This window comes from Photinus pyralis, unplaced genomic scaffold (genome assembly GCF_008802855.1).
Source record: "Photinus pyralis isolate 1611_PpyrPB1 unplaced genomic scaffold, Ppyr1.3 Ppyr1.4_LG1, whole genome shotgun sequence".
Lineage (NCBI taxonomy): Eukaryota > Metazoa > Arthropoda > Insecta > Coleoptera > Lampyridae > Photinus > Photinus pyralis.
Genome location: NW_022170249.1, coordinates 47,953,035 through 47,964,740, shown reverse-complemented (window position 1 = coordinate 47,964,740; position 11,706 = coordinate 47,953,035). Strand labels below are relative to the sequence as shown.

At 39.5% G+C, this 11,706-nt stretch overlaps 1 long non-coding RNA gene across 1 annotated transcript; it reads left to right on the top strand.

The window, feature by feature from the left end:
• The first annotated feature begins 9,310 nt into the window (after positions 1–9,310).
• Positions 9,311–10,137, top strand: LOC116160630. Its single transcript, XR_004143265.1, has 2 exons — positions 9,311–9,650; positions 9,713–10,137. It is a non-coding gene; the product is annotated as an uncharacterized LOC116160630 (long non-coding RNA).
• Positions 10,138–11,706: the final 1,569 nt, after the last annotated feature.

The following is an 11,706-nucleotide window of genomic DNA, read 5'->3' as shown; positions in this document are numbered from 1 at the left end:
TTTGAATAACTATCAACTAAAATAAAAAATATTTACCCATGAAAGGTCCTGCAAAATCTGCGTATACACGATGAAATGGTTGATCAGCTGGTTCCCAAATATGCTTTTCTACTTGTTTGGGATTATTTCTGACTAGGTTACAACTAACACAGTTTTTAGCAGTATTTTCTATATCTGCATCAATACCCGGCCACCAACAAATTCCTCGTGCCAACCCTTTCATCTCAGCCATCGCAAAGTGTCCCTCATGTAACTCGTCTAATATAGATTTACGTAACTGTTTAGGAATGACTGCTCGGTGTCCTCTCATTAAAACACCTTGCTGAATGCTAAATTCATTTTCGTCTATATTCCATCTTTCATCTTTAGGAATATTTTTCTGTACTTGTAAGGATGTGACAAGCTTTGAAATACCTTCCTACTTTCTTCAGCTAATTTTTGTGCTGTAATAGGTAAAGTTTCGATTGTATCAATTTGGAAAATATCATATACATCGTAATTTGATGTGTCTGTTCTACTTGGAAGTCTTGATAAACCATCTGCGTTACCATCATTATTTGTATTTAATAGTGTAATTAAACCCTTGTAAAAATAGTGCGTAGTGTTGCATTCTCATTGCTGTGCAAAATGGCAAACTTTTTGTTGGAGATAATATTTGTGTTAAAGGTCCATGACAACGTAAAAGTATTACCGAACAAATATTGGTGAAATTTCTTAATTGCAAAAATGATGGCATATGCTTCCTTGTATATTTGGGTGTACTTCTTTTGGGTTTTTGTTAATGTTTGTGATGCATATTGTATGACTCGTTCTGTTCCATCTGGTTCAACATGTGAAAGAACCGCTCCCACACCATAAGAGCTTGCATCTGTAGCAACTATGATTGGTTTTTCTGGATTGAAATGTACAAGAAATTCGTTACTTTGAAATTCTGTTTTTGCAAGTTGAAAACTATTTTCACATTCTTTTGACCAATGGAACTTAAGTTTTTGCATTTATGTATACCATCTTTATTAATAACATGCCCACAATATTCGATTTCTTCTTTGAAAAACTCGCTCTTTTCTTTGTTAATTTTAATGTTGTACTTGCTAAATCCTTCAAAAACGGTTTTTAGTGTGTGTAAATGTGCCTCGTATGACAACCCTGTAACTTTAATATCATCTATAAAAACAGTAACACCTGGAATATCGCACAAAATTTTTTCAATTTCTTGTTACCAAATGGCTGGAGCAGATGCAATTCCGTAAAGTAATCGATTACATTGGTATAAACCTTTATGTGTATTTAATGTTAAGAGTGGTCTGGCTTCAGGTACGACCTCGAGTTGTAAGTACGCATTTCGTAAATCAATTTTTGAAAAATATATTCCTCCTGCCATCGAAGACAATAACTCATCAATCGTTGGCAAAGGATATTCATCGATCTGTAAGTTGGGGTTAACAGTGACTTTAAGCAGTGCGCTTAAAGAGGGACCGATGACTCGGATGCGTCTAATATGACGGGTGAAAGATTGATGGGGGGAAGGGGGTGCGCTAGGCCTGGCGGCGCATCGAAGTCCAGGGTGTCCATGAACTGCGATGTCGCCATAGAGTACAGGCCGAATGACAGCCCTGCGGTTTGCAGCTGTGCCCCTTTAACTAGGCGCAAGGCCATCCGGTTGTTGGGGGCAAGCTCGTTACCGACTATAGCCGGTGCCATGATGGTGGCGGCATCGGCGTCGTAGGTCATGACTGTGCAAGGTTGGAAAGTGGCCAACGCTTGCAAATAAATTGCGCCAGCTAGTGGAGCTGGGGCAGCCTGGATGGGTGACACCCATCTCGCCCAAGATAGTGAAGTTTGCGACAACAGAATTGGGATGAGAACTGGTCGCAAATACTGGGCTATGACGTTCGCCGTGAATACTCCGTATTCAGCTAGCACGTACGGGTGTCCGGATGACGCCCTTTCTACGTAGTCGGGCGAGCCTAGCACTGCCCACCACCCGTGTTGGTTGTTGGGCCCGTTTATCCTGACCTCATGACTGAAGTCAGCTTTCGGAGAGGGGGCACAGAGCCCCCATTCGCTAGGTCGGACTGCTAGGATATTATCAACGATCAGGGGGTTCCATGTCATAGGGGTGATGTTTTGAGGCAATGCATTTGATATCTAATAATCGTAGCAGATTTATTATAGTCGATAGGTTTCGGGAGGATAGCCGGTGTGGTCCTGAAGGTGCAAATAACTAGCCTGAATGGGGCGTTGGCAGCGGTCGACTGGTACGCCGCGAGGCTCAGATGCTCTAACACCCAGTACAGATCTTCTGGGCGATGGCATACAAGCGGGTCGGTGGAGCTGCCACCGCATTCGGGAGGGCAGGCTGGGCTCCATGGTATAAAACTGTAACCTGGATCGGCGGCCATTGAGCGTATGTGGCAGGTATTCCTGCACCTCCTAATGCTAGGGTGAACCGTCGCCCGTCCTTAGCTAGCCACATTAATGCCTGTAAGTCGCTGTCGTCGAAGTCGTCTCGATGCAGCATAACCACATGGCCCCTCTCGATTGGCGTGATGAGGGACAAATAGTCTAGGTTTGGGTCGTCTAAGTTCAAGAATGTCGGGTCGTTGCCTGCTTGGAAGGGCTCAATGGCAGTGACTGCTCCCAATGCTTCGTTAATTTCTTGCAAGTGGGCATACCATATGAGTTTGACGTATAAAGCTCTGCTTCACCGCCCCAGAAATGATTCTCAGGGCCGCGGTGCACGCAGTTGGGGCCCAGGAATAGGGGTGCTACGTTCGGTGATGTTGCGGACCTCTTCTGGGATTATGGTGGAACCGTCCCCTGCATTAGCCGGTGGCACTCTGTAATATTGGGACAGAGAACAGCCGAATTCAGTCACTATTTTAGACTGGCTAGGGGGGGCACCTGTGCGAGCCCGAAGGCGGTTGTATCGAGCGATGGCATTGTCCGTTGTGCAGACCCGCTGTTGCACGAGGGCTTGCTCCTCATCACTTCTGTACAATGAATCTAGTCCCAAATCCTCCATGGGCGGCGTCGGTACCCGGGGCATCTGTCTGTTTCGGCCAACACCGCCGCCGCCCCCCCCCACACCGGCGCGGAGGTGTTGTTGGGGCGCCCTTTGATGAGGGACGTCCCTGCCTCGCTCGCTGTTGGGGGTCGACGGCACGAATCGTGCCACCTAACCAAGAGCCAAAAGCGAGCACAGTGACACTGGTGGAGAAGGAAGGGGCTGGGGAAGGAGACGCGTCAACATAGTAAGGTGATGACTCAGACGTGCTTGAAGACACGTCTGTATCAACACCGACTATGGACGGCGAACTTACTGTCCAGTTCGATGGACTAGGGAGGACAAAGTGACGAGCAGGAGTCTGGGGATATGGAGACTTGCTCGCACTCCTCAGCCGTTTGGCGATAGGTGGGGTCAACCTACCGCCGGCTGGGCAAGTGGATGGGGGGTTTGCCTCTAAGCCCTCCTGTGGAGCCATTTCGGCTAGAGGCACTCTAGCTTTCACGGAGTTAACGTCATAAGCATGCCCCTCATGTGGAACCGTTTTGGACATGCTTAGACGTTTTTGCGGGGCTACCGCTTCGTCCATTGTGGGGGGCCTCCCCTTCGCTCTAGAAACGCAATCGATCAAGATACAGCCTTCAAGTTTTTCTGAGGTTGCGCACAAGGACGGCGCCACATTACCACAGAATAGACGCGACCACCTCTATTGGGCCGCGTTCAAGGAAAAACATTTTATTTTATTTATATGAATCAGAATACTTTTGTTTATAATTATTACAAACAATAAATCCTGTTAGCTGTTAGCTTCCTTTGGAATTCTGACAAACTGCGATCCCTGGCATTTTACTCCGTGGGCACACGGGTACAGTTATCGGTCATTTTTGTTCCGAAGCAATTCAGGGACAAAAGGGCTTTACAAAATTTATAAAAGAAAATTTCTAAAAAATTTAAAACATTTCTGATTCGGTTGGAAATTGTAAATCGAACAAATAAATAATTTTGAAGCATATATCCAAGGATCTTAAAATATTTGTGAATTTGTATCGTATATCATCGAAGTTAATAAAGATATCATTGATTTCGAAGATACTCTCACCAACGCAATAGATGGAAGGCTGCAGGGAAATTTTTGTCCGTTTAAAATGCTTGATTTGATCTTCTATTACTACTACTACTACTACTACCCATAAAAATCACTGATTCTTGTGAGTCCTTTATGGTGAACTTAATAATTGATTTTTTGCCAGTAGCATCCTTCCTGGTTACTCTGTTTGTTGGCATAAAGTAGCCATGTAGAGCCCAAATCAAAGCTGTGTTGCGCCGATCTGTAAAAAGTAGTAAGAGTAATTTTGAAATTATATTCGTATAATATGCAGAAGTAGGTATAGAAGCAGAAGAAATTTATTTAAAATTTTGTCAAAACATTGTTACTTTCCGAAATTGTATTGTTCTTCTGTTCTTAGACGTTATCATAATAAAAACAAAAGAATAACATCAAGCGACTTAATTTTTTTTATCAATTTGTTACAAGAAATAATTAAAACATGCAATAACTAGGAAACCGTTTGTAGCAGCCTTTGACCTTTTGTAACAAATTAAAGGTCTCTGAAAAAGAAAAACAACAGCGAAGAAAAAAATTGGGGGTGCCATTTGAAAAAATGGGGTTATGGATATTTAAAAATTGAGAGCTTTGAAAAAGTGACGTAGTCTCACTTTTTTAGACGGTTACGCATACCATAAGAAAACTCGATCTTTCCTTAATAAAGCAGTGAAAACTGTTTTGCAATATCTCTCACCGTTTTTGAATAATAAATTTTTAAAATTACCCCTGCAAATTCAATTTTTGACATAAAAACTTGAATATCGACGACGCCCTTGGAGCAAAGGGCCAAAGGGTATCGTTGTACTTCAAATTCGACGTAGAAGCCGAAAATTTAGAAAAAATAGGAGGTCCCTATTTAAAATAACAAAGTTGATGGCCACTTCCGGTATTTGCGGAAGTGGCGCCATCTTGAAAATATTTTAGTTCAATTCATCATGTGCCAAAACCCTTAAAGGACTTATCAGTTCAGTTTCATTTTCAAAGGTTCTCCATATCTTTCTAACTGACGCTGGTCAAGAATGACCCTGTAGCGTAGTGGTTTGTGATCGACAGTGGTAAGGTATGGAGTATGTTGCGCATCCGTCGGTTGCTAATAAGCAAAGAGGTTTCTTAATAAAAACTTTCTTTTTGCGCCAATATTTATTATTTATTTATTTTCGTTTATTAGCACGCACTGAAATCGTAAATATCCATGACGTGTGACGTATAATTGTGTAAAATAATTGAAATAAATACAAAGGTAATCAAGAAAATAAATGTCAAAAGTAAGTAGAATGTATTTCCCATCCTCATATCTCGCATCACATGAGAGACATGAATTGAAATCTACAAAGGAAAATCGCACTGAGATTTGAAGAAAAAAGTATAAGCTACGTATTTACTACAGCTACTTACTAGGACAAAAAACTAACAGATAACTTTACTGAACTTCAAGAGAATTTCTCTTTATCCGATTTCAGTAAGAGATAATGTTGCTTTGGAAGCGCGAGTCATTAGATTAATCTACTTTTCCGATTTGTGAAATGAACATAGTTAACCTTTACATTGATAAAAAATTATGCAGTACGTCTTCTACCAGTGAAATATCTTAACTGTTCGCCCGGTTAAATAAAAGCGGCAATCAGATTCGTTGGAATGGACCTGAGGAAACCTATTAAACTACAGGATGATCTGGAAAAAAGATGTTTAAAAGACTAATTTGGTAACAAGGAAATCTATTTAAGCCCTTTAATTGTTAGATAACAATTTTATTTGAGGAAGCCCTCGCGGAGAAGTATAAAGTTTACCGAATTAGGAGACTTGTATTACCCAAGATCCGAGATCATTGGCCTTTAACTTGCGTAAATGGTCATCACTAGAAAGGCTTTCCCGGTTAAACAAATTGCCAATTTGGCAATTCGTGATGAGGTTCGGCAATTTGATTAAATCCCGGAACTAATTGGCCGAATATTGTTTACGGCACTCTTCCATAAGCAACTTTGTTAAGTTGCGAGGTTATATATCTATTTTTGAATAACATCGAGAAAATTACTCGTATCATAAATTTTACGATCCTTTCCAAATAAAATGGGAGTAATAGAGAAAATCTTGCCGAGAATCGTTCCCAGCCGTAAATCTATACATTAGAGGGGTAAGTAAGTTTGACTGCGGTTCAAGTTCGAAGGAAATTAAAATGAAGAGGTTTAGATACCGTGCTCTATAGCAACCATCAATCAAGAAGCTTCACATAAGATCGCTTTGTTCCTATATTTTCGAGCCCTTAAACTTTTTGTAAACCCCCGAATAAACTTTTCGATGAAATCCCACATTAGCATAAAACAATTCAGTACCCATTACGGAAAAGAAGTCTTTCATACTGAGAGGTCAATTGCGTTTATTATTAGAGATTTTAACATTCATATTTAATTTATTCAGACTAACCGTGTTAAAAACAGGCTGTCATTTTTATTATGTCTTCTGACGTAATATAAAATTTATAAAACTTATCAAGTTTCTGGTGACAAATTTTCGGGCGTGTTTCCTTTCACAAAATTTACTTAAATATAAACATGACGTGAAAAAGTTACTGATGGTTATTCCCTACAGGATTATATTCTTCAAAGTTAAAAGGGCTTTGAAATTTTGAAAGTCAATTTTTGCTATACACGCAATAATTGTTACCTATTCAAATTCAAAATTGTTAAATTATAGTTATGGGAAAATTTATAAACTTATTTAGGTTTAATTTTTAATGATGTGGCTTTTATGCGAGATAAAAGTAAGTATCTCGTTAATAGATAGAAAGAAACGATAAAAGAAAATGTCGTTAAATCAAAGCTGTGTACCATTGAATAGGGGCTGACATTCGATTCTTCATTTAAAGGTATCGCACAGTCGTTAGCTCAAAAGGATTAGTTTTAATTAGAAATGACGAACTTCATTAAAATGTAAAGCGAAAATCCAGCAAACACGCGCGGTGCTTTTTATAAGAAAAAAGGACCCTTATAGTAAAAAAAAATTAATTATTTGCAATATGTTAATGTAACCTTTTGTTAAATTCATATATATATATATATATATATATATATATAAAATATTTAATGATAGATTTCAACACGTTGTTAACATTGGCATTGTTGGACCATTGCCAATAGGGTTACTATCATTGACATATGCTCTCGATGGTCAGAGGCGGTACCAATACAAGAAGCTACGGTTGAAACAGTTGCTAATAGTCCAGGGAAAAGAGGGTTTTAACTTGCAAAATGAGAAGTAGTTCCAATTTCTAACTAAAAAACCAACCAAATTTCTTTGATTTTAGGGGCGGTACGGGGAAAGCACAAAGGGTGTGAAGTCGAAAACTTGGATTCTTAACCACCAGATATTCCTACATGACATGCAAACAAATTTGGAACTACTTCTCGTTTTGCAGGAAATGGTCCATTTTCAGTCTCTACTATAAAGCGGACTATACAGCTTTAATATCCACATGGAATTCCAGATCGCATTACTTCGGATCGAGCCCGACAATTGGATTGTGCTCTCTATTTTATCTTATGCAAAATTTTAGGAATTCAACACATTAAAACTACAGCATCATCCAACTGCCAATGGCATTATAGAACGATGGCACCGTAGACTCAAATCAGCGCCGAAGACACAACTTTCAGAAAACTGGGTGGAGGAACTAACTATAGTGATGATGGGTCTGCGGGCTTGCATTATTCTTGAATATTATATGGTGAAACTACTCGTCGAAGCCGTTTTGCTGGGAAAAACTTGGCTCTCATTGTTAATTCCCTTCCAAGTTCGAAAAATAGGTGTTTCTCGGACCAACTATATTGAAGCAATTTGTAAAACATGCCATCCAAAAATTAAATATATTAAAGGTTCTGTAATAACTACAACAAATTTTGTGAAACATTTCAAAACGGCACATCAGAACGCCTATACCGAGTATCTTAAATACAAAAACAAAAAAAGGGAACGTGTTAAATCTGAAAAATCAAAAACAAGTTCTGCCGAGCCTAAAAACAATAACCAAGACGGATTTCGAAAATAGACTGATTAAATTCGTAATTAACACCAGTCCTTTATCAGTAATAGAACATCCCAGTTTCAAAAGTTATTTGATGGATTTAATCTAGAAATTACTAACAGAAACACTTTGACTCGACCTATCTCTGAATTATTTCAACAAAGGAATCCAAAATTGAAATCCAATTTATTAACTGTCCAATATGTTTGTACAATGGCCGATATTATGTCAGGAAAAAGAAGTTTTATTGACACAAAAAGTAAACATGACTTCCATAAAAAAAACACAAAGTTGTTGATGGTTGACTGGAGACGAAACGCCAAGCTTAAAATTTAAAAATAGTGTCTTGTCGAGGGAAAAAAGTGGCCATGATAATGTGTCACTTATTGCTTGCGATATCTTTTTAAATAACTTCAGTAAAAAATATCCGGATATCTCCGAAAGTAGTCGGAATTTGTTCAGATTCAAAACATGGTTTTGTATTTGGTAATTGTACACGCGTACTGATAGGAATATCGTGTAGAATGTTTACTTTTCCTTAATAATATAAGTAATATTGTTATGCTTTGAAAATTCAATTCAAAATTTGCTGAAGCGGAATTAAACGTAATGTTCAGAACAGTATGCCGTACAGATTTCTGCAACGCTTAGAAGCACGTTGTCAGTGTTGCGTTTTTCATTTTGTTAAGTGGCTACATGGAGTTTAGCTCTTAACTTATCGCACTAATTGGACACCACTCATTGGAGGAACGTCCATCTTACCCTTTTAAGAAGCATACATTTTTCTTAGCTGTTTCTCTCAGAGCCTGCTCGTCGAAAAAAAATGGGTGAGGCAAGCGCTAACTTTGCCGCCCGAATGAAAAGGTTTTTTGCTTTTTATTGGTTCTTTAATATGAGTATAAGTACAACCAAACTAACGAGAAAATTAAATAAAATCGTAGAAATCAGAAAATGACGTTTACAGAAGCATACAAAAAAACGGAAATTCGAACAAAATACCAAAACAGTGTAATAATACCTATATTTATACAACTTTTCTTGAATTCTATAATAAAATAGGCATTTATTGAGCTTCACTACATATTCTAATGAATAAAAAAAAAGCATGTTGTGACGGCCAGTTATATCTTTAGGCAGTATGAATTGTGTCGTGTATAGATTTGGCCACCGGGAGGTAATTTCTCTTTTTACCGCTTGGAGTCCCTATTTCGTAATTCGTTACCTTGGGGTTTACGATTAAAAGCCGGTGGTGGGACAAGGAAATGGCGATCGGAGTGCATTTTGTGTTAGCACGCCGAAAAGTAATGTTGCGCATTTAAAAAGTTGGAATTAATTGTGTTCATTGAGGCATCCGTTTGGATATTGGAATTGGATATTTGGGGAGTTTGTCTCAATGCCGCTTAGCGGGATTTAATTGATATCCACTTAATTGGTGCTTTGGTCTGGCACTCGGCTTGGCCGGATTTTATGCAACAAGGCGTTTATCGGCTTTTATTTTGATCATCCGCTTCAGGTCGAAGGTAAGAGTCATTCCTTATTCTTTTGTGGTCATTTCGTTATTTCATACGGGGTATATTTGCAGCGGATTTTGGGTGACGGATCTACATTACCACGTGAATCTAGTATTTGTTTTGTCACTTATCGGCGTGGGAACAGTCGTGGGTCTCGTGTAATCAGACTGGAGTTTTGGTATTGGATGTGAGCTGCGAAGGATATGTAAAACTGTTCGAGTTCGAGTTCCGGGGAGACCTGTTTCACTGTGATTGTCTGTACCGCATGGAGGGTTATTTGTCGTAACGTCGGAGGAATTTTATGCATGGCTGTAATGGAGGGAAGCCGTTAACTGGGTGGAATCGTCGTGTACCAAGTTCGAGCGCGACACCTGTCCGAGAACTTGATCGTTCTGGTCGGAGACAGCTCCGAGACATCGTTGCCGATTTTGCTGTTCACCGGTACCGTCCCATTGCGATCCCTTCGAGTTTACCGATAGGCGAGGACCCGCACAGCTAAGTGGATTGTTGGTTGTTTCGTGTACATGCTGGTGACACCTCTGGAAAACGTTACTTTTGATGCGAGGTTTGGAATTTCACGTAAATTATTACTAGCAGAGAATCTGATAGATTCTATTTAGCTGTTGGCTTAACCCGACTTGTTAGTAATTAGTTGAAGTCCTTCGTATCTCAAGTAAGATACTGGGAGATTGTTGGTTGTGTAATTAATATTGGAACCTGGCATAGCCGGTTAAATGTAACGATTTTGGATTCACTTAATTAACATACCTATTGAATAGCGTCACTGGCATAATCAAGTACATTTATTTGTGTGTCACATATTTTTCTTGTTGGAAATTATTTGTTTCCTTTATTAGGGTGGGGACCAGTGATAGCTGCTGGTAATTGTCATAACAATTAAGGGGTTTTATATATGTTATTTATGCATGATAGATTTTTAATATGGGTAACCTTCTGTGATTTCGCACTGTGGTAAGTTTGATATATATATTTATTTATTGAATTTTGTGTGTTGGGTGGCAGCAAATCAGGCGGCCCCAATTTGATTCTTTGTGATGCATCACCAGGTATCTTAAGTATTTATGTGTAACTGATCGGTGTAATAGTTCGTATTGCGTACATTTGCTTGGTACGTTTTGAGGTAGCAGATAAATCGGAAATCCGATATTATTCCCTGCTACTCGGGTGTTCGACGTCGAAGTCATAGGGGGGGTTGATTGTTGTCCTTTAAATTTTGGATTATTTATTTGCTTGTTGTCATTTTAAAAGGGGGGGGGGAGATTTTGGGTACTTGATTCGGCGACCGTTTAATTGGTTTGTGTGGCACGAGTTGCAGATTCTATTATTTACTCTTGTTATTACTTACAATTTTTTTCGAGATTTGTTAAATAGTTATTAAAGAGGGCTAGTCAAGTTGTATGTATTTGTGTTTTGATTGCGAGAGTGTGTGAGTACCCTGGGTACGTGAGCTGTCGCTCGATTCTTTCTTTAAATTACCATCTACGGACCGACTCCCGGTACTAGAGCAGCGGTTGGGAATCCGAGTCGGTGGCGCCCACAACTTTTTTTGTATCACTTTTAGGATTTGGTTCCGGCCAACGTGGAACCCCACCCGTCTCCCTGAGCTAGAGCAAGGGTGCGCTGCCTATACTTATTTGAGTCGAGTTGACAGTGAGAGGAGGAAATTGCAGGTAGGGTGGTAGCGCCATAGGTGACTGCATTCTTATTTGGTTACTGTATTCTGCTTCGGCTATTTGCCAAGTTGGCGTTGCAATGTTCAAGCAAACTCAAAGGGGCGAAAGTTCAGACTGGTGGGCACCCAAGAGGGTACCACACTGTCTGTTCTACCACTTAACCCCATTCCATCGAGCTTTTAATACTCAACCACAAACGGCAGAATTGCATAATTTGGGTTCTCATTTACAAAATTTTTAACAATATCATCGAAGTCTATGTTAGAACTTAGTTCATGTTCATTGGCGAGAATGGCCAGATCCGTTAATCTGTCCTGTGTCATTGTTGAACATAAATAATTCATCATGTTTTTTATTTTTAAATTTCAAAA